The sequence below is a fragment of the Capsicum annuum genome, unplaced genomic scaffold (genome assembly GCF_002878395.1).
Source record: "Capsicum annuum cultivar UCD-10X-F1 unplaced genomic scaffold, UCD10Xv1.1 ctg82890, whole genome shotgun sequence".
Taxonomy (NCBI): Eukaryota; Viridiplantae; Streptophyta; class Magnoliopsida; order Solanales; family Solanaceae; genus Capsicum; species Capsicum annuum.
This window is the reverse complement of record NW_025893716.1, coordinates 7365-30479: the sequence shown is the minus strand read 5'-3', so window position 1 is coordinate 30479 and position 23115 is coordinate 7365. Positions and strand designations below refer to the sequence as shown.

Genomic DNA, 23115 nt, shown 5'->3' with positions numbered 1-23115 from the left:
CGTTTCAGCATTTCCCGAAATGAGACAGAGCTAATGGAACTCCGGCGAGAGAGATGAAGATCGAGGGGAGAGAATCGACGATGGTGCAGCCGGCAATGAAGACGCCGCAAATACGGCTATGGAACTCTAATGATGATTTAGTGGTTCCTAATTTCCATACTCCGAGTGTTTATTTCTATAGACCGAATGGATCCGCAAATGTTTCGACGGAAAAGTGCTGAAGGATGCGCTTAGTAGAGCATTAGTGCTGTTTTATCCGATGGGAGGGAGGTTATGCAGGGATGAAGATGGAAGTATTGAGATTGATTGTAAAGGACAAGGTGTGCTTTTTGTGGAAGCTGAATCTGATGGTGTAGTCGATGATTTTGGTGATTTTGCAACGACGTTGGAGCTCCGGCGGCTTATTCTGGCCGTTGATTACTCACAAGGAATTGAATCGTATTCTCTGTTAGTGTTGCAGGTATGGAGAGAATGTGCGTCCTCTTTCTGTGGTGTGAAGAATTGTGTCAAGATGAAAAAATGGACTCCTTGTTATTGTGAGGAAGAAAACTCCAAAATCATCATCCGGTCCCCCTTTTGTTCCTTTTCTGCGTGTGACGAAAAATGGAGCTTTTGTGAGGTTAAGAAGATGATGCTGAGTGCTCTCCTTTTTCGTGAGTGGAATCGTGTATATATGAGGTAAGGGTGGGGTCACGTGGGGTAGGGGTAGTGGTGGGGTGGGGTAGAGTTTGTTAGGATAGGGTAGGTAGGTGTTGTTTTTTAATTGGATGGGTTGTTAGAATATTAGGATAAAACAAAATTAGTTAGGGGTTGTTATTTTTGTCATTTTGTGGAGGGATTATCACACGGATGAGGGTACACGGTAGGATAAGGTAAACAATAGGTAAAAACGATATCGGGGAGGGACGAAATTAGGTGTCTACACTAACTGCTAAGACGATCTCCATTTCTGAAATCTACAAAGCAAAACAAGAAGTCACAGAAATGATTTTAAGAATTTTGAGAAGATAAATGCTTCCATCTTCAAATCAAATATTAACAACTTTATTTTCCCTGTTGAATGCTAAGAGTAATTTGCAAAAAAGAATGATCAGTGAGTTCTTACTTGTAATTGGTACAACTCTGTTTGCTACTATTACTTTTCATCCAACAAGAGGACAAAGACTTCATAATAGAGTGGTTTTTTGACTTTTCATCACTTTCTAAAGTGAATAATTGAGGCAAGAGAGGAAGGGTACTTGGGGGACTAAAAAATAATTGAATAAGAGGTTGAATAACAGTGTAGGAAATTAAATTAATGGTAGCTTTAAGAATTTATTGATCCAATGTGTATTATAACTTAATGTGTAGTGGCAGAGTTGCTTGAATAAGCACATTAGCAGTTCTAGTATGTGTTTATGGAGATAACAATAGGTGTTTATAATCTAAGTTGCTCAGACTTTCCAAAAATATTGCCGCACCCGTGTCGGAACCTTCGAAAATTCACTACTGAAGGATCCAACACGCACCCTTAGACATTTTTGAAGAGTCCAAGCAACTTAACCTTGACAAAGTCTCTACCATAATTAAAATGAATACAGTACTATTGGGTTGTTGAAAAGTAGTGAAAAGGACTAGAGCAAGGGTACACAGAAGGCCAAGACAGCATAAGTTGTGTGAAAAGTAATTGATGCACTTCATTTGTCACCAATCAACTTATTGTTTGCTAGTTGGTATAGTTTCTTCACTGTTTACCTCTGCTTTGTACCTGAATTTTCTACCCTTAAGCCTAGGGATTTTCGGAACAATCTCTCAACCTTACCGAGCTAGTGTTAAGGTTTGCGTATACTTTACCTTCTCCAGACCTCACTTGTGGAATTTCACTATGTATTATGTATGCTGTTGTTGTTGTTGGTTTATTGTATTAAAAGAATAAGGTGTATTAGAATAAGAGCAATGTATAAAAGTAGGTACTTAATAAGATGTATAATACAACAAATACATGTTTTATTTCTCTTATAGGGTGATTGGTGACAAATGAACTGTATCAATTACTTTTGGCACAACTTGTGCTGTCTTGGCCTTCTGTGGACAGTGTAGACTGTAGTCCTTTCCACTACTTTTCAATAACTCAATAAAATATTTAAAATCAGTTGACCAAATCCAATATAGGCAGACCTCACACCTACACTTTGTATCAACACGACATGAACGGTGCACCACAAAGTGAAAAGTTCTAGAAACCTAGATTGTAATTAGGCGAGAAGAAATCAGTCTTTTTGTTTTCATTGTCAATTTATCCAGTAAGATCCCATGTCCCTTCATTATTTTTTTGTTTATTTATATATTATACTTGAATTTTGTGATTCTACCCAAAATTACTATTACAGTTTTATATATTTCTTCGGAAGAGGTGAGAAATTACAGGAATGTAAGTTGTAATTGCTACAGATTAACAATTTATTCACTATTTTTATAGCCATATTTCTATGGCAGACGGATTTAAGGCAGATACAACAACAAATGTTTGTTATTATTAACTACAATCTACTATTATCAAAAAGTTTGAATTTTCATCCAAGAAGAAGACAAATTCTGCTTTATACTATTCATTACTTTTCTAAATTCAATAATTCAGGCACGAGAGGAAGGGTATTTGGGGGGCCCAAGTGGCTATCTTTTCACATCTTCAGCTGTCTGAATTTTGCTAGAGACAAGGATAAGTGAAGATACTGTAGATCATTCTTTTCTCTTCTCATGAAATGAAAGTAATAGTCCTATGAGTAGGCTTAACGAGCTTCAAAATGCTTGCATTAGGGTAGGTTGTATACATCACACCCATTACGGTGCGGCCCTTCCCCATTCTCTGACCCTGTGGGATGCCTTGTGCACCGGTTTGCCATTTAATAAAGGGTTAAATTGCCGAGTGCCGGTCACGGTCTATAAGATTCGGATCACGAACTTGTACTATCACATTTACCTTACGATTTTTAAGTTAGTTTCGCCAAACACATAAGGGGTTAAAACACGTAACTACTTATCTATAAGGGACAAATTAATTTTAGAAACCAAAAGTGCTAAGCTATTTCAATCAGCTAACTCGATAAACTCTTAATTTATTTGCTGTTTTTAAGAGACGAAAACGATGCTTATGCTTCATACACAACATCTCGAAGCTCAATAAGCCACTAGCTCATGTATGAATTTGATGACTGCTTATTCTCTGCATCACTTAGCACAGCTTTGAAGGCCAAGCAAAGTCAACTGCACTTTCTTTAACAGCAAAATAGGAAATCACAAAATGGTCAAGAATTGTGAAGAACTTGAATTGGTTTGTTTTTTCTTTTCTCTCCAATATTATTTTTTCTATGTTCAACGGCAACAATAGCATACCCAGTGAAATTCCCCAAGTGGGGTCCGGGGAGGGTAAAATGTATGGAGACCTTACCACTACCTTGTGGAGACAGAGACTGTTTTTGAAAGAACCTCAGTTCAAGTACAAAGAAGAAGGAAATAGTGAAGAAAATATAACAACTAACAAGGGAACCAGTGCAAAGCCTACAAGAGAGGAACAAGAACAACAACAAAATAGTACCATAATCGAAACACAATAAACAACAAATGACGATAGATATCAAAAGAAAGAACTACAATAATATGGCTAGTACAACGACAAACAACCACAAGCCTAAACCCTCGAAAACCCTTGAACATTTTTTTCTATGTTCAAGGTGCCTATTATGTCCATGTACAACTCTATCCCAATTGATGAACTGACAACAATACACCATTGTTTTATTGACAACAGTTAGCAGCAATATGTTTATTTGCTAAAACTACAAAATACAGACTAAGAAATAGCAAGGAAGTTCTTGGTCTCCAAGTATTTGATGTCATGGATGATTTCATATTAAACTTTCCAGCCACAAAATCAAACTTTGGCTCCAAGTAAAAATCTTGCAAGAGATCTTCAAGGATTTGACCAAAATATATGGCCCCATAACAATATATTTATAAACCATAATGTACAACATGTTCTTTTATGTGTTACATCAAACAACTTTTATTCTCATGGAATGTTGGGTTCCATTAGAGCTGTATGTTCCATGTGCAACAAGGCATGCGTCATCTCAAGGAAGGCAAAGTAGACAGATGTGTGCTGAAAAAGAAGCTGCGTGTTTGGAAATCTTCATCTGCATTTTTTATTTGCGTAGTTTGTAAGCATTCATGTTCTTCCTTGTTATTCCAAGAATTGACAGACTTTAAGACAACAAAGACAAGATTGAACAGCTCCTACAATGACAGACAAAGAAGAAATCCTCAAAATTAACTGTCAAGATATCTAGATATTGCATTGCAATAGACGCGTTAAGTAAGACTGCATCATATTTTGAACAGGTTATATGCATCCGCTTAAACTAAAAGAATTAATAAGAGATGACAATTTCTAGAAAGTAAAATAAACTACTACCACCGCAAATATAAGCATCTCGGTAACTGAACATGAGTAAATCCTTTTTTTTTATCTAACCTGGAATTCATTCCGAACAGGATACACTTCATTGTCTTTCCCATTCAAACCAACACAAGATTAAATACCATTGAAAGCTTCAACAGACTTCCCATTAGATCTGTATGTACCTCTTTAAGTTGCTTGGTGTCCGGTGATTTTGACACCAGGCGACTTACAAATTGCTGGACACCAGGCGACTTGCAAATCGCTCACCAACAACGATTTGTCCCCTTTGGTTTCTTTCCAAATCAAGTGTCTCCTTTGAAGTTTTTGGTCAAAAAATTAGCCTTTTTGGCTCCGAACTCCAATAATAATCACGTCATCTTTTGATTTTCGTTGGCATAGAAATATTCAGAGCAACAAGAAAGTCATTGTCACTTCCTGGACAAATGTCACATCGACAAAACACGTGAGAGACGTTGATTGTTAATATATTTGAAAGCGAGCCTTTGACCCTTACGACACATTTTAAAGTCGCGCAAGCCTACTCGGAAACCAAAAGACAACAATACAAGCTATCACATCCATAGTCCCTGATGTTCAATCCAACATGAGAATAAAATATCAGCTAAAGCTTCTACAACTTGAGCAGAGACACCTTCGAAACTTTCTACTTCCCAAATAATTGCTGAGCCTTGTCAAAATCCTAACAATGAAAAAGAAAAATCTTTCCTTATAATCCATAACCACAATATACAACATGTTCGTTTGTGTGCTACGTTAAATAACTTTGTTTCTCATGTACCTTTGTGTTCCATTAGGGCTGTATATTCCATGTGCAGCAAATCATGCTTCATCTCAAGGAAGACAAAGTAGACATCACTCTTCCCTGCGATTCCAAGAATTGATGGATTTAACACAACGAAGATAAGATTGAACAACTCCTACAATGACAACAAATCAACATTGAAATCAAACTAACAGGCAAACAAAGAAGAAATCCAAACTTTCTGTTATGTTATCTAGACATTTGATTGCAATATACGCGTTAAGACACTGACATATTTTGAAAAGCTTATACACATCCGCTAAGACTAGAAGAGTTTATAAGAGATGACTCTTTCTTGGTTATGCTGTTAATTCTAAAGATTTAACAAAAGGTAACATTCATCAATCATCAGTATTACTGATCAGAAGCCTTGTTAAACGTCAAAGATCAAAGAACAAAGTTACTTAATGAAAAAAGTACTGCATTTGAGATTTCATTTTTCTGAAAATTCATGCTCTTCAAAGTGTTCCACAAATTGAATGAACAACTTCTGCAATGTTAATGGATGAACAAAGTGAATCGAGCTAATAGACAAGCAAGGAGAAATTTTGAAAAATAACTAGAAGGTTATCTAAAGAGTAAATGTTGTTCCCAGTAGCATGAACTTATATATATATCCCAGTAACATGAACTTCATCTTTAGATGAGTCACCACCGATACTTTTAGATGGACCATAAATCTTACGCCAGTCCTCACCTTTCTAGCATTGTAACGCCCCGCATTTTGGTCTAGAATAAAAAAACCATGATTTCGATGCGTTGCTAATCCCGAAGCCATAAAATCCTATGCCAATACGGCATGTTAATTATGGTGTAGCCTGTGAATCCTCTCAAGCTTGAATTTATACCATAGAGGTCCTTCAACTCAAGGATGAGTTGAAACTATTGTGGTCGACTAAGTTTTAGTGGACGTTGTAAAGTGTGTCAGCTTCCATCGACCATAATTCTCTGTATATGTCGAAGTAGGAATCCTACTATGTGTCAAATGATAGGTATTCGAGTTAGATTTCCAACGATAAAAATTTGGCTAAAATCCAACACCCGAGCAAGAAGTTATGACCTTTCAAAGTGATAAGCGACACCTAACCAATCGCCCATGGCCACTGAAAAGCATAGGCGATAGCCTAGGCTGCGCCTATGTGAACATAGGTGATAGCCTAGGCGGCGCCTATGTAAACATAGGCGATAGCCTAGGCGGTGCCTAGGCGATAGCCTAGGCGGTGCCTATGTGAAGATAGGCGATGGGATGGGCGGCGCCTATGTAAGGAATTCTGGAAATTTAAACACTCCGTGTTGAGGGTAAAGTGGTCCTTTTCCACCCTTACTTAGCCCTAAAACACGAGATTTAGTTCCAAGGACCCCAAAATACATATTCTTTCATCAAAAGTGCTCAAGATTCTCCTTAGGGTTTCAAAATAAAAACCCAAATAGTTCAAGATTTGACCATAGGTTTTCAAAGATAATTACATATTTGGAATCACCAATCCGCAAGCTTCAAGAAACATCTATTATCCTTGGAAATAGAGGTACGTGGGGTTATCCAAAAATCTCATGGGTGTAGTTTTTATGAACATGCATGCTTTTAAATGGGGGTTTTCAATCAAATGCTAATATCTTGCTTTCAATATGATTTCTAAGTCGTTTTCTTTATGTCATGGGAATTGTTTGCCTATATACTTCATTGGTTGAAACCATGTATATGTGATTTGAGATTTTCCATGGAAGTTTGATAAATATGTATGATAAATTGTTTTCAAATTCCCATGATAATATTTCGATACTCTATATTATATTGTGATCAACAAAAGAGAGCATGAATTTGAAATAAACACTGTTCATCACTTGTAAATGATGAAGCACCTTGGTTTTTACATGATTATGCATATATGGATGTGATATTGATGACTTGCAAGTCGGGTATAACGATACCTTTCAAAATACGATATACGATTGAATAAGATGAAATTTGAATGTATTGATTTTACATGAAAAAGGTGGATGCCCGAAGAAGGCGTTTAAGACACAAGCGGCTTATCGCTGGAAGAACGTGTTTGCTGACACGGAATATCGATACCATGCTTTGTGGTCTTGCGTACCTGATATTATATTATCCCAAATTGGGATTATGGTTAGGAGCCATGCTTTGTGGTCTTGTGCACTACCATATTTGATTTGGGTCGAGACACCATGCTTTGTGGTCTTGTGTGTCTCTCCCTCATTTATACTCTAATCTCAGCGGCAACCGAGGTTTGACAGTTGGTGTAAATTATGTAGGGTATTCCACCTAACTCAGTTGCATTTCATTATTGTTGAGAAAAACTATTGCATTACACCCATGTGCTTTCAAATGATTTGATACGAAATTTATTTATAATGGCTCTCAATTATATTTTGTAAAAAAAATATTATGTTTTGCTTTGATATCTCTGCGTGCCAGTACTCTTGTGCTGATCCCCTCCCTTCTCCAACCTCTCAGGTTCAGAGGCCTAGTCTAGGGGTCAAGAGAATCAGTAGATCTTTCAGATAGAGTTGCAGAGACAAGTGGTGAGCCTTCTATGTTTCGGAAGGTCTTATGTCCTGCAGTCCTTTTATCTTATATTAGTTTTGGGCCTACTGGGGGCCTTGTCCCAGTTTTCAGATAGACATTGTTACAGTCATGTAGTGGAGATTTCGCAGACGGTTTTAGAGATGTTGATTTAGATTATGGGACACTATTCCCCATTTTTCTTTTCATATGATTCTTGACCATGTTTCCGTTATATTGTGTTTTTTCCGCATTACTTTGATCATATGAATTATGTGCATGATTATCAGACAGATAGGGGTGTTTCGGGCCTCTATGGTTTGAAATGCTCATCAAGGCTAGGCCCTGGTTCGGGTCGTGACAAACTTGGTATCAGAGCACGGTTCATGGTCCCAGGGTGTCTGCGAAATCGCATCGGGTAGAATATTATTTATGGATGTGTAGCGCGCCACACTTATAAGCAGGAGGCTGCTTGGCATTTAGGAAATGTTTCCCTTCTTTGTGATTTAGTTCGTGCTTCAGAGTCTGAACTGTCCCCTAATCAATAATCACTTGCGTTTCAGAAATACAGTTATGCCTCCACATCGTATCGTCGATCAGAATGCTCAGGCAGATGAGGTCCATCCCACCCATGGGATACGGACCCATAACATGGCTCACACACCAAAATTTTTCCCTTCTCTGGGAGTCCCTCCAGTCCTGACCAGTCCACCTCCTGCTCCACGGACTAATGCCAACCGTCCCCCAACTCCTCAGGGAGATATTTCAAATGCAGAATGCAGACGGTCTATTCATATACTAACGCAGTTGGTAGCTAACCAGGATCAATAATTGCAAGATGTTGGGTCTGCATCTGTTACATCTGAGGCTACTAGAGTTGGATATTTCATGAAGATGAACCCACCTATATTCACTGGCACCAAGGTAGAGGAACATCCGCAGGAGTTCGTGGATGAGATGGAAAAGATCTTTAAGGTGATGCATATGGATGAGGTTGAAGGGGTGGAGCTAGAAACCTATCAGCTCAAGGACGTTGCAAATCAGTGGTATGCCAACTGGGAAGATGAAAAAGGTGAAAGTGCTGAGCCCACAGTTTGGGGTGAATTTATGGAAGCTTTCCTTGATCGATTCTTTCTTTTGGAGTTGAGGGAGGACAAAACGGAAGAGTTTATGAATCTAAAGTAGGGCAGTATGAGTGTCCAGGAGTACACTTTGAAGTTTAATAAACTAGCCCGCTATGCACCAGAGTTGACTAGTAATATGAGGGCCCGGATGAGGAAATTCGCATCCGGCCTTACTGATGACCTGGTACTTGAGTTCCAGGGGGCTATGTTAAATAAGGAGTTAGACTATGCTCGACTGACCGTTCATATGCATCAAGTGGAAGAGAAGAAAAAAAAGATTGCTGAATCTAAAGAGAAAGACAGACTGGCCAAAAGAGCTAGATTTACGGATCAGCACCAGAGTCAGTCGCAGAGTGGTAACTAGGGTAATAAGTGGTTGAAGAGGAAGAAGGTTTGGAATAATGCACAGTCAGCAACCAGCGCCCCAGCACCCAGACCACCAACAGACAGACAAACTCAGAGTCTTCAGACTTCTCATGGTTCCAAAGCTCTAGGTACACAGTCTTAGGGCAATGTGGCCCAGCATAGGCATACTCGTTTGCAGTGCGAAGTTTGCGGAAGGAATCATCTAGGGAAGTGCTGGTTTGAGGGAAGAAACTACTATACTTGTGGCAAAGTGGGTCACCTTCAGAGAGATTGTCTATCTGCTGGAGTAACTGTTGGGGGAGGGGGGGCTAAGTCCCAAGCCGCCTCTACAACTCCCTTTCCTAAGGCTGCCCTTTCAGCTATCGGAAGCGATCACAACCGATTATATTATTTTACTAACTGCCAGGAGGCGGAAGCTTCACCAGATATTGTCACCGGTATGTTACGAATCTTTTCTCGTGATGTTTATGTATTGCTTGATCCCGGGTCTACTTTATCCTATGTGACCCCTTATGTGGGTGTTGGTTTTGGGTTGAGCCCGAAGTTATTGTAGAACCCTTCTCTGTTTCTACTCCTGTAGGTGATTCTGTTGTTGCTAGAAGGGTATATAGGAATTGTGTCGTGTCTATTCATAGTAGGAAAACTGTGGCAGACCTTATAGAACTGGATATGATAGATTTTGATGCCATTCTTGGGATAGACTGGCTCCATTCGTGTTATGCCACCCTTGATTGCAGAACCCAAAAGGTCACTTTTTCTTTTCCGAATAAGACACCAGTTATATGGGTAGGGAGTTTTGTGGAACCTAGAGGTCACTTTATCTCTTATCTTAGAGCCCGAAAGCTTATCTCCAAAGGTTGTATGTATCATCTAATCCGAGTAAAAGATTCAAAAGTTGGAAACCTTCCTCTGCAGTAGTCCATCTCCCAGGGATACCCCCTGATAGGGAGATAGATTTTGGCATTAATGTGTTGCCAGACACTCGTCCTATTTCTATTCCGCCATATAGAATGGCTCCCGCGGAACTAAAGGAGTTAAAGGAACAGCTTGCAGACCTCCTAGACAAAGGTTTTATTCATCCTAGTGTTTCCCCATGGGTTGCACCCGTGCTCTTCGTGCGAAAGAAGGATGGGACTCTTTGGATGTGCATAGACTACCGTCAGTTGAATAAGGTCACGATTAAAAATAAATATTCTCTTCCTAGGATTGACAACCTTTTTGACCAGCTTCAGGGTGCCAAGTGCTTTTCAAAAATAGACCTTCGTTCGGGTTATCATCAGTTGAAAGTTAGGGAGTCAGACATACCCAAGACAGCCTTCGAACCCGATATGGTCACTACGAATTTCTAGTCATGTCCTTTGGGTTGACTAATGCCCCTGCAGCCTTCATGGATCTTATGAATAGAGTGTTCCATCAGTTTCTTGACTTGTTCGTCATTGTATTTATTGATGATATTCCGATCTATTCTAAGAGTAAAGAGGATCACGCCAATCACCTCCGAATTATCCTTCAGACCCTTAAGGATCATCAGCTGTATGCCAAATTTTCTAAGTGTGAATTCTGGATAGACCCTATTGCCTTCCTGGGGCATATTATGTCCAGTGACGGGATAAGAGTGGATCCCCAGAAAGTTGAAGCAGTGAGAAAATGGCCCAGACCCACGACTCCAACCGATATTCGGAGCTTCTTGGGTTTGGCGGGGTATTACAGATGTTGGCTGCTTAATGTTTTCAGATTAACTATGACAAGCCTTTGAATAGAGCATGGCAACTCCCAATTCTCACCACCAAAAATGTCTTCGTCACTGCCATCATGTTCGATCCATAACTCTCTGTCTCTGTAGACGCCACTCCTTTCGGCCATTCACCAGTTTCTCGCAATTGTCGATCGTAAGGAGTTGTAAATTGAAAGGCAATCCTCCATCAGGAAAGGACTCCATTTCTGGACAATCAGACAGTGTCAGTTCCTCAAGAGATGGAAGGAGTTCCTGCATACGTTCTGGAAGCCGCTTCAGCTTTTTGCAATTGAAAATATTCAATGACGTCTTCTGGGTCCCACATGCCACCGAAAGTATTTCAAGATTCTCACAACAACTAATATCCAGTGCTTCAGTCCCATTAGGAATCAAAAACCTAGTAAGGTTTTGGCAACTCACTATCAACAAAGTGCGTGCCCTTGGGACCAAGTCAATTGATGATAGATCATCTATAGAATCACATTCATCCAGTGTCAATATATCAAGAAACATGTTACAACAACCAACTGGCACCTCTAATTTGAATTTCCTGCAACGAGATATAAGTATTGTCTTCAAGGTGTTTGGCAGAGTGCTAGTAGTCAAAGTGGTAAGAGAGTTGCAATCACTAATATATAATTTCTCAATCTGCTTCATTCCCTCAAGTTGGGATGTAAACAGTTCAGCTTCATCAAAAACAACTCCAGCCTTGGGAGAAACCTCAACTTCAAACCATTTTAGACTTGAAAGTTGGATGGGTGTCTCCAAATTGAGTTCAGGACATCTTGAAAATCTCAATTCTGACAGAGAAGAAAGATTTTCAGGAAACTTCCCCGTCAACTTGGGGCAATCTTCAATGGAAAGTTTCTGAAGTGCAGGAAACTCTCCGTTCCCTAGTGCGTGCCACTGCTTCCACTCAGGCATCTCTGCAAATTCAAGCTTCTCAAGAGAGTTAAAAGGCTTTTTGGAGGGCGGACTACCATAGAATTCTTCGGTCACCTCTGTCATTCGATGCATCTCTCTAATGGAAAGGAATTTCAAAGAAGGAAGTTGTCCTAGCGCTGGCAAGGAAAACCAGTCCTTGCAGTTGCTAAGAGACAATTGTACTAGCAGCTTAAGAAACGAATGATCAGCTAGCCAGTTTGAAAATTGTGCCCCTCTATATCTGTAGATTTGGAGTTTTTTTATATTTGAGTGTGGGCGTAGCTCATCAAGTATGTCTCTTTCAGTTTGTGAATTGTAGGCATCACTTTCACTCCACTCCAACGATAACTTTTCAACATGATTCTTCCCTCATCTTTGCCTTCAGAGCTTCCCTTCTATCAACCACATTTTGTAACTCTAAAATTGATAGAGATCCATAAAAGTAACGTGCTTCACCCAAATCTTCCATTCTCCAACCACAGGGGCCACCATGAAGAAACTTGGCTCCCACTTGCACTTGGAGACTTTTCAACTTGCTCAGATGTAGCGGCATCTTCAAGAGAGAAGTGTTGCTTATGTCAAGGTGCCGCAAGTTGATTAGCTTTTCCATCTGCAGTGATAACTCCTCAAGATCATCACAAGACGACAGGAGAAGTGTCTCCAAGTTATACAATGCACAGATAGAATCGGGTAATTTTGTAATCTTTGTCCGAGAAAGGTCCAAAAATCTGAGGAGCTTTAATTTGATAAACAAAGCATCCGGCAACTCCACAATCTCATAGCCTGGCAATGATAATGCCCTTAAAGATTTTAGCCTTGGCAGTATGTTAAGCAGCAACCTCTTGTGTAGCTTAGGGCGGTAAAGGTACTGGATAGAGATTGGAAGCAATGTCCTCAGCTGCTTTGACTTGGAGAGCGGTTTCAATTTCTCAAAGTCACCACCTCCCCCCATTGAATATGACATATGCCGACTTTGTTCCAACATATGAGATCCTTGGCACTCTTCCAACCTGACACAAAGTTTTGAAGATGCAATTTGGGCCAAATCATTGACAAGATCATGCATTAAGAATTTCCCTCCATCTCTTTCAGAAGGCTCTGGGACCCTTTCGAACAATGATCTTGATCTCAACTCGTTAAAGTATTGGTTACCAGAATGCAACGGTTGTACAAGACCATTAGCAATCCACAGGTGAATAACTTGCTCTTTGCAAAATTGATAATCTTTGGAATATATAGCACAATAAGCAAAACATTGCTTCAAATGTGCAGGAAGATCATTGTAGCTCAACATCAATGCTGGTAATATACCATTCGGACGACGTGGCAGCTCCCATATTTCGCTTCTTAAAGCATTTGTCCACTCATCCACCTCCGATTTGGAGCTTAAAAAACCAGCAAGTGTCTTTAGAGCTAAAGGCAATCCTTTGCACTTGCCTGCAATTTGTTTTCCAACCTCCTCAAGTTCTGGATGTTCCTTGGGATCCCTGTTTTCCAGAGAATGTCGTTTGAATAAATCCCAAGAGGCTTCACTAGACAGAGTCCCCACGTTGACTGACCCACTACCCATCATCCCGACAACATCCTTGTTACGTGTAGTTATAATGATCTTACTTCCCATATCTCCTTGTACAAAAGGAGTTCACAAGTCATTCCACTCATTATAGTCATCATTCCACATGTCATCAAGGACAATGAGAAACCTTTTTCCTTTAAGGCTTTCCTTCAATTTGACTTGCAGTTGATTGATATTATTGTCATCCTTTAAGTCAAATGAGCCAATTTCTTTAAGTAACCCTTTTGTTATTCTAATAGCATCATATGGCTCAGACACACAAAACCAAGCTTTCAAAGTAAAATAGCTTTTTACCTTCTTATCGTTGTAAGCAGCTTTAGCAAGTGTTGTCTTGCCCACGCCCCCCATTCCAACAATAGGGACAACAGTCAAAGTTTTTTCACTAGCATCCTTAGACAATAAACGGTCAATGAATTCGTCTATTTCATTCTGCCTACCAAAGACATCAGATTCATCAATCAAAGAAGTTGAAGGTGTTCTAGTTTCTATTTTTTTACCCGAATCAAAATGCTTCTGTAAGCCAAGGCGACCGATTTTCTTTCCCAACACCTCCAATTTTGTAATGGTGTCTTTCAACTTCTCTTCTATGTTAAGAAAAAAATCATTACTCAAGCTCAGGTTGAGGTCACTTACTTGCTGGTTACTTGTTTCTACAAGATTTTGATGTTGACCTTCCACCTTAAGCCTCAAAGCCTCATAATTGAATTCTTCCAAGAGGTTTTCAACACCGTCCACAGCACGCTGAAGCTTATTCAACCACTTCCTCATGAGTGGATCAGATGCCTGCTTATTCTCTGCATCACTTAGCACAATCTGAAGACCAAGCAAAATGTCCTCCAACTTCTCTAGAAGCCCAGCATCATGCTTATTCTTCTAAAACATCTTGAGAAGATCACCATGAGGAGCAAGCTATAAATGCAGAGTAAATGCTGGATAAAATTGTTATCGAAGAACACAGAAAGCATTTTAAATAGAGTTACAGAGAAATAAGAAGACTCCTAGACAAACACTACTAACGTAATATAAATAAACACTGACTGCTGAAGGCAGTATCCTAAACAAAGTAGGATTAATGAAACAATAATATTTACTAAACTAAACTATGAACTAAAATTGAACTAACTAAACAGGGTTTAATCATTTTGTGCCAATGCGCCCCCTCAAGTTAGACGAAGGGTCACTAAGCCTAACTTGGATAGATTTTGCTAAAAAGCAGGTTTAGGCAGTGCTTTGGTGAGAGTATCTGCTAGTTGATCGGCACGATGGATATGAAAAACCCGAACCTTTTTGGCCTCTACATGGTGGCGAACAAAGTGAAAATCCACTGCAGCATGTTTCACACGACTATGAAGGACTGGATTTTTGCTCAAGAATGTGGCTCCAAGATTGTCATAATAAATAGTAGGCAATTGATGTACTGGAAAGCAAAACTCAGTGAGGAGATTGGTAACCCACATGGTTTCAGAAAGGGCATTGGCCACTTCCCTATACTCAGACTCAGTGGAGGAGCAAGAGACAGTATTTAGTTTCTTCGATGACTAGTTAATTGGATTGTGACCAAGGAACAGGGTATACCCAGATGTGGAAACTCTCATCCCAATCTGCATCAGAGTATACATGTAGATTGAAGTCCTTAATAGGATTTACACGTAAGCCTAGTTGGATGGTGCCACACAGGTAGCGAAGAACACGCTTCACAGCTTTCCAGTGAAGGTCTGATGGTGCTTGCATAAATTGGGACAACTTATTCACTTCATAGGCAATGTCCGGTCTAGTGAAAGATAGGTATTGAAGCCTACCTAAGACTCGATGATAGCATGTTGCATCAGTCAAATGAGTACTATTAGACAAAGTGAGAAACTCAGTTGCACTCATTGGCGTGGAAACACTTCTGCAGTCGGTCATTAACTCATCATTCAGGATCTCATTCACATAGTTTGCTTGGGTAAGAATTAAACCATTAGAGCTGCGTATCACTTCAACACCAAGAAAGTAGTGAAGACCAAATCTTTAATTGAGAATTTAGAGGCAAAGGAAGCAATGACCTGATCAACACTTGAAGTGTTGTTCCCAGTGATAATAATGTCGTTTACATATACAAGGACGAACATTATCTCACCTAGACCTTGTCTGACGAGTAGTGAGGCATCAGATTTCATCTTAACAAAGCCTATAGATGAGAGATAACCTATGACAGCATTGTACCACACCCGTGGGGCTTGTTTCAAGCCATAGATTGCCTTGCGCAGCCTACATATATGAGTTGATTTGTCATCATTAGTGAATCTCGTCCAAATGACGAAGTTGCCAGTTGTGGTGAAGTGCCACAGAGAGGACAATTTGAATAGTGGTAGACTTTACGACTGGACTGAAAGTTGCATGGAAGTCAATGCCCGGCCTCTGAGTGATTCCTTTTGCAACTAGCCTCGCTTTATATCTATTAATAGACCCATCCATATTCCTTTTGATCCTGAAAAGCCACTTGCAGGAAATAATATTTTTTGTTGGATTAGGAGGAACAAGTTCCCAAGTTTGGTTCTTAATTAAAGTATCAAGTTCCTGTTTCATAGCTTCACGCCACTCGAAATATTTTTGTGCTTGTTTAAAAGTAGTGGGGGTGATGGTGGGCTTCACTTTGGCTAGGTAATCAAAAATTTGTGATGTTGTTTTGGGATCGGGTGACAACACGGGTATGAGAAGAAGGACATTTAGGTGGTGAGAGAGGAAGCTCCGGTTCAAGAATAGGACTGGCTGGTTGATGGACCATAGATGTAGGTAGAATTTTGTTCCTGCGATAATAAATGAGGAAGGGACGCGGGCTGCAATTTGTGTTTGTAGGTATGTGCGTTGATATATTTATTGTAGACACCTAATTTCGTCCCTCCCCGATGTCATTTTTACCCATTTTATTTTTATCCTGCCGTGTACCCTCACCCATGTTATTATACCCTCACAAAATAACAAAAAAAATATATAACAAAATCCCTAACAAAACATATCCTAACTAATTATATCTTATCCTAACAACCTACCCAATCAAAATAAACCACCTCCTTACCCCTACCTAACCCTACCCCACGTCACACCCCCCCCTCTTTTTTTTTCTTGTCCAAAAAGAAAGGACCCAAAAAGGAAAAATACAATATATATACACAGAAACACCCATACAAAGGGAGAAGATTTTTTGGCATGAACAGGAACCAAAAAGAAAAAAAAGGGACCAAATTCTCTCTTTCTCTCTCTAGACTCTCACTCTCTCTGTCTCAGCAAACTCGCCGGCGACCGACCAACGACCCTTCGACATCCATGGCTGACGCCGGCCAACTCAGCGTCGGCTAGCATTCTCTCTCCCCAATCGATCCACTCCATCGCCGCTGCCGCCGAGCTTCTGCCGACCTAACTTCTGCTGCCGAGCTTCCACTTTCCTCTCCCATCGCCTATAAACCAACCACCGACCAGCGAACCACCATCCTCCGCGAACAGAAGCGGGCCAGTGACGCCATCGGCGAAACACCATCGCCGTAGACAGCTTCAGCTCTAGTCACCACCGGAGAACCAGCACCGCCGCCGGTCTCTTCGTCACTGGAGCTCACCGGAGCTCGATCTGTGTTAGGTTTTGTTTTCCTGTTGTTTGGTGGGGGTTTTGGTTTTGTCTATTTTCTGGTTCGTCGTCGATATTGGATTTCGAGTTGTCGTTATCAAATCGCGTCGTCGTTCTTGTTTGAGTTTCGTATAACAAAGTTTGTCTCACTAGTTTAGAAGTTGTCCTACTAGTTTTTCCCTATAATGAGTTGGATTCATCGCGATCGAGGTTCTCCGATCGAGTATTTTGGTCTTCGGATTTCTTTATTATCGTCAAGGATTAATTTCATCGAGGTCCATTTCTTTTAACCAAATCTTTAATTTATCTTGATTTTTTTTTGTGATGTTGGGTGTGGATGATTTATTTGTTGTGTGTTTGGTTTGAATCTTCGTTGTTAGTGTTTGTTTGATGATTGTGACATGGTGATATGTTTTGATATTATGTTGGAGAAATCGCGATTACCGTGGTTGATTTGATTGAGACTTATTTAATCATGTTGGTTGAAATAAATTTGGGAACGAAAATCGAAAATTGATAAAAGTGAATATTACGATATTTTTGATACATTGTTGATATTGAATATGATATGTCGTCGATGGGTAGGCAAACAGTAAGCGGGTAGGCAAGTTTAGAATTGGCGTAGTGTTGGAATGTTTGGAGTATTTGTTGAATGTTTTGTTTGTCGTATTCGAAAAGTGTATTTATTTAATCGGGGAATGCCCCGAGGTAATTTGTATTTACTCACCGGGGAATGCCCCGAAGAATTTTGTACGCTAAGGATGTTCGTGATCAAGGCCCGAGGCATGGGGTAAAGCATGGTTTAGGACTAGTGTAGGTTATTTCAGTATTTTTATTTCGGGTTGTAATAATTGGACTGGACTTTACATTTTTGTTTTGTTTTGTTATTGTTTGGTTATTTTGCGTGCTTCTGTGTGGTTTGTACATTTCTTAATGCCAAATAGTTGATACACTCTACCCAAGCGACCGTGGTTGAACCACGGGATCGAGGGGTGCCTAACACCTTCCCCTCGGTCAACAGAATTCCTTAGCCGGAATATCTGTTCACACACCGGTTTAAGAGTCAAATGGTTTCGAAAAGGATTTTCCAAAGGTGACTTGGCACACCGGATTATGCCAAGTGGCGACTCTGAATAAAAATGTAAATAATCGTTTTCCGAAACAAACTCTTACTTCTTGTCACTTAAATAATAAAACCCTTTTGACCCTTAAAATATAAATACATTTTTTTGGAGTACGTGAATAAGGGGTGTGATAGCTTCTGGCGACTCTGCTGGGGAATCTGACAAGTTTTTAGAATTTGAGCTATTTTTGGAGTCGTATCGGCTTTGTTTGGCATTACGAGTGTATAAGCATTGTTTGTGGTTATTGTTTGTGTTATTTTCACTTTTTGTGCTTTTTCGTGCTCTTTGTTTATAGTATTTATCCTATGTGTTACCGCTTTATATCTGTCATCATGAGTCCACCCCCCGGCCTTCTTTCTGCAACAAGTCCGTAGTACACGTCTTGTACACAACCTCTAGTTGAGTCACCCTTATTTTAGGGGGGCAGCCGTTGGTGTTATAGAGTAGGTGGAAAGCAAAGCAGCCACTGTCGACCATACGCTCCCCCGAACAGCCTTGTTAGTAAACCACAACGTAGGTCAGCCTTTAGGTCATGCTTATGTGCATCATACGGAGACCTAGCGGGACCCACATATCCCCCTCTAAAGCATCCCTACGTGCTAACTGTTGCATTTTTAAGGGTAACGTGGTCATTTGACGGACTGATTTTTGGAAAAAAGAAAAAAAAACAAAAATAATAATAATAATAAAAAAAAATTGTTAGGAGTAAGGTGTGTAGGCAAAAATGAAAATGAAAAAAAAATAGAAAAAAAGTGAGTCGAAAAGAATGGAAAAAAAAAGGAATGTCTTAGTTTATTTTAGAGTTCTTTATGGCTTTTGTTCTTCGCCTTTTCTACTTATTTGTCAAAAAAAAAAAATACCAAAAAGATTTTTCTTCATAATTGGTGGTGTCAGTCTTCGTTGAAATGTCTAGTTGAAAATCCAAAAAGTTTTTATTCGTTTGTTTTGATTGTGTCTCTTAAGTTAGGGTCAATTTAGTAGTTAATCGTTAATTGTCCAATCTGGATGAACTACGCCCTGATTCCCTTCCCTTGGGTTGGGATACGTAGGCAACCCTCGGTGGGTCCGGTAATTCTTTATGTCGGCCTTTGTCTTAGTATTAGCATAGGTCTCTCGCCCCGTAATCTAGAGTTGTTTGCCAAATGGTGGGAAATGTTTAACTATGTTGATCAGCAGAAACTGGTTAAAATATTAGGTGATCTTACGGAACTTTTGCATGTTATCCCTTGTCCAGATTTAATAGAGGCTTTGTTGACCTTTTGGGATCCAAGAAGTTTGGTGTTCAGGTTTAGGGAATGTGAACTAACTCCTACTTTGGCAGAAATATCTGGTTTGTTGCATTTTCCCTATATAGAGAAGGATATGATCCGAGCACGAAATCATACTGGCATGAGATTTTTGCAGTCTTGTGGTTTAAAAAGCAAGGGTATCCGTTTGGGTTGTTTAAGTGACTCATGGGTTTCCCTAGATTTTTTGTTCACTAGATTCGGGCCCTCGGAAGGTTTTGATTGCTTTTGGGATGAATTTCATGTGACTAAGGAGAAGTGGGAGAGAAAGCGTCTTGAAGTCTTCACCCTCGCTTTGTTAGATACTTTAGTGTTTCCACTAGAACAGAGACGTATTAATACCCGTTTGCAATCTGTGGTGATGACCCTATTTCATAAGGATCAAAACGACAAGGGCATTAATCAAAAGGGAAGGTTCACTCTTATACCCATGATCTTAACAGAAATATATAAGGCTTTAACCGAAGTGAAACGGGGAGGAGATTTTTTGAGGGCAGTAACCTGATATTGCAGATGTGGGTGATGGAGAATTGGCATGCGCCTGCTTTAGTTAGACCAAATGTGTTAGATCGTTGTATTCCCAATCGAGTGAAAGCCATGGACTCCAGGTTGCGTTTGGATAAAATCTCGCTACCCGTGGGAGTCGAGGCTTGGATTGAATTTCTTGAATCAAGAACCAAGGATAACATTTTGTGGACTTATTTGTGGCTTCGACAAAAGATAGTATTGTTGGGTTGTCAGAAGCAGCTCCCTTTAGTTATGTTAGGGCTCAATTGCACTAGACCATACAGTCCTTCTAGGATGCGCGCCAGTTGGGTAGGCTGCAAGATGTGCCACCAGCAGTGGATCTTCTGAAGGATGTTGAGTACTTCAAGGACCAAGCCTTAGGTGAGAGCAAGTACGAGCAGTTTTGGAAGCATGCAACAAAGCTTGGTGTGGACACACTCAAAGAAAGTTTGGATAATCTGGGCCACACTCAGGAATATGAGGTCTGGCTCAATCTATCCCTCGGGGTATCAGTCAACCCTTGCCAGCGCAGCTTAGAGGGAGAATACAGGAAGAATGCATAGTAGACGATCATCAGGATGAAAGTGTAGGGTCCAAAGTGGAAACACTAAGGGTTCAGCTAGCAGATTTGTTCAAGACGGTAGAAAGGTGTCAGAATAATCTTTCCAAGTGCACTCCTCATGAAGCAGGAATATGGGCCCGAAGTTTTTTCCCCGGTATTAGGGTATCTTTACAGGATATGCTACAAAGCTTGAATGGGAGAAAAAGAACTTCAGAGGCAGGTCCATATCAGCCAGGGTCATCATGCAGAGCACCAGTCTGAAAGAGCACTTTTTATCTTTATTCAGTTGGAGTCTTGTATGTGTCTGTCATCGTAGGGTGGTGTCTACTTTAAGTCGAAGGCAAGTTATTTTGGTATTAGGGTCTTTATTAGTAATTTCACCTATGTCGTCTTAGGGGTCTAGAATGTCGCTTCGTATTTGTTGTTTAGTTTTAAAGTGGTCCCGAACTGTTGTACGTCTTTGTAGTTTTCTTCCTTCAAAATGTTATAATGTTTAGTCTTTCCTTGTTTGTTTATTTTCGTTTTCGTAAAAAAAAAAAAAGAAAAAAAAAGGTGATTGGCCCGAACTACGCAAGATCTGATTCATGTACAACATGATACGTAGGCAACCTACTTTTGGGTTCGATCTAATCATTTTGTTTTGTTGTTTTTCATTATTTTTCCTCTTTTAAAGAAAAACAAAACCATAAAGAATGATAAAATAAAGGTAGATAACGAGAGAAAAGAAAAGAGTAGAGATTGATACGAAAAAAAAGAGAAGAAAAAAAAAGAGAAAAGAGAGGGAAAGAAAAATGATAATAAGTGTAGATAAAAAATAGTGTAGACAAAAATCAGGATGACGTTAAAATGACCTCGCTACCCTCAAAAGTTGGTAGAAATGAGCATGAATTTAGGGTAATCTTACCAATGTGATTCCCATGCTTGTTGTATGCCCTAATCCTGACGAATGTCGTCTTTGATGAGCATGGTCTTTCAGATAACAGTGGTAGGTTTGTAGCACTCTGGCTAGTCACCCATACTTCACTAGATCCAAAGCAAAGGTCGCCATGGAAAGAAGGGAGATTGAAAATTTGCTTATTGACCCGGATCAGGATCACAGGGAAGAAAGTTCTGAACACAATGATGAGGTAGTAAGGCTTAGGCAACAATTGATAGATTTACACCGGGCATGGGCTAGCGTAATGCCTCCTCCTCTGCTCCCTGAAAGTCTTGGAAATATCTCTAATTGCACACCGCTCTCTCAGGCACAATTCACTGCTCCTACTGAGTCACCTGAGCACGCGCCAGGATTCACTCCACGACATTATTATCCTGACAATTCTGGTGTGCCCTTGGCAGCTCCCCAATCAAGACCAGCTGCTCAGCTAGCGCCACCGATCACACCGGTATTCATGGCTCCGCCACTACATGAAACTCCCATATATGTTGCGCGTCCCACAATGAGGCTTCCCAGGTCTGCCAATGAGCCAGTACTGAAGGTTTCAGATAGTCAATATTATGCCCTTGATCCTACTTTGCAAATGAATAAACCGTATGGGTACCCTCAGCCACCTGCATTTCCATTTGATACAGAGAGACCTATCGCAGCAGAGGAACAGGATATCATAGCCCAAAAATTGAAAAGTTTAGAACAAGATATGAGGAATTTGCAACGAATCGAAGATTATAGGAGTGTTTCTTATAAAGATCTTTGAATGTTCCCAGACATCAACCTTCCCCCCGGTTTCAAGATGCCTAAGTTCGAGAAGTATGAAGGACACAGTGACCCCGTTGCACACTTGAGACGTTATTGCAACTAGTTGAGGGCTGCAGGAGGAAAGGAAGAATTGCTCATGGCCTTCTTTGGCGAGAGTCTTTCAGATCTGGCCTCAGAATGGTTTATTGATCGAGACATCGATAAATGGAATAGCTGGGATGATTTGGCTTCTGAATTTGCTCAACATTTTCAGTACAACATCGATCTAATTCCGGATGAAAAATCCTTAGTCAACATGAAGGAAAAGAGCACTGAAGATTTTAGGGAATACACGATAAGGTGGCGTGAACAGGCCGCCAGGGTAAAGCCTCCAATAAAAGAAAGTAAGTTGGTAGAAGTTTTCATTCAGGCGCAGGATGAGACCTATTTTCGACATTTACTTCCGGCAATGGGAAAGTCTTTTATGGAAGTCCTCAAAATGGGGGAGATGATAGAGGACGGAATTAAGACCGGCCGAATAGTGAGTTTCGCTGCTTTAAAAGCCACCACACAAGCGATTCAAGGTGGATCTGGCGCATTTGGAGGTAAAAAGAAGAAAGAGGATGTGGCGACTGTCGTAGATGGAACCCATTCCTATCCCAAAAGACCACCTCGCCCCTATCCCCAATCCCAAGCCCAAGTCTACACCCAAGCTCCATATATTCCTCCCCACCATTACTACCTTCTACAAAACCCTTTATATTCCATTCCACCACCACCGTACCCAGTATATAGCGCACAGCCATATGCCCAAACCTCTTCTTACCCGCAATAGCGCGCGCAAGCTCCA

General features: G+C 40.3%; 1 long non-coding RNA gene and 1 pseudogene across 1 annotated transcript; both read right to left on the bottom strand.

Moving 5' to 3' along the window:
* Positions 1-3592: 3592 nt before the first annotated feature.
* Positions 3593-6166, bottom strand: LOC124895549. The gene is made up of 3 exons (XR_007051796.1): positions 5238-6166; positions 4511-5138; positions 3593-4272 (listed from the first exon to the last, which is right to left on the bottom strand). It is a non-coding gene; the product is annotated as an uncharacterized LOC124895549 (long non-coding RNA).
* Positions 6167-10897: 4731 nt separating this feature from the next.
* On the bottom strand, positions 10898-14293 carry LOC107854793 (annotated as a pseudogene).
* Between the last annotated feature and the right edge of the window lie 8822 nt (positions 14294-23115).